This window comes from Phaethon lepturus, unplaced genomic scaffold (assembly GCF_000687285.1).
Source record: "Phaethon lepturus isolate BGI_N335 unplaced genomic scaffold, ASM68728v1 scaffold11710, whole genome shotgun sequence".
In the NCBI taxonomy this organism is placed as follows: Eukaryota; Metazoa; Chordata; class Aves; order Phaethontiformes; family Phaethontidae; genus Phaethon; species Phaethon lepturus.
In genome coordinates, this window is record NW_010514083.1 from 33974 (window position 1) to 34789 (window position 816).

Here is an 816-nt window from a genome sequence, read left to right on the forward strand (position 1 = left end):
CCAGATTTAATAAATCTGGTCATATAAATTCAAGGGGTTTCTGCATGCAGAATACTTATGAAAAATCTGCCCCCTGTGGGGACTGTTAACGCCTTGAAAATACAGTCCCATATGCCTCTGAAGGAAAACAAAATAAATAAGCACCTTGCCTGCAGTGCAAGGAACTCAATCTTCTTTCCAATAGAGTCTGGGTAAGAGCTTTCCCAAACAAGTGTTATGAAACACAATCTTTAATTGGTCTTTTCAGAGACACCCAGCAATACACAGAAAACCCATGATAAAAAAAGAAATGCACAAAATGTTTTTGAGAGGGCATAGAGGTTTTAAAATTAAAATATATTTTAGAAACTACCAGTACGTCACCAGGAAACAAAAAACCTGAGTAAGAAACACCCAAAGAAACTTGACTTCAAGAACCTTAATCCCACTTGCTAAAAGGGCACAAATAACACGCCAGGCAAGGTTTAGACTGGACATGAGGAAGCATTTCTTTACTGAGAGGTTGGTCAAACACTGGAACAGGATTCCTAGAGAGGTGGTCGATGCCCCAAGCCTGTCAGTGTTCAAGAGGCATTTGGACAATGCCCTTAATAACATGCTTTAACTTTTTGTCAGCCCTGAAGTGGTCAGGCAGTTGGGCTAGATGATCATTGTAGGTCCCTTCCTATTGAAAATATTCTATTCTGTGCTATTCCATTCCATTCCATTCCATTCCATTCCATTCCATTCCATTCCATTCCATTCCATTCCATTCTTAGTTGCAATTCTATGGACTAACAATAAGATTTAACAAATCTGTTCAATGCCAATTGATAC

At 39.0% G+C, this 816-nt stretch overlaps 1 protein-coding gene across 1 annotated transcript in view; it reads right to left on the minus strand.

Moving 5' to 3' along the window:
- The window catches only part of LOC104624582 (solute carrier family 35 member F1-like), a gene marked incomplete at both ends in the record, with an annotated part of 38719 nt that overhangs the window by 20182 nt on the left and 17721 nt on the right, over positions 1 to 816 (minus strand). The gene's annotated exons all lie outside the window — the stretch shown is intronic.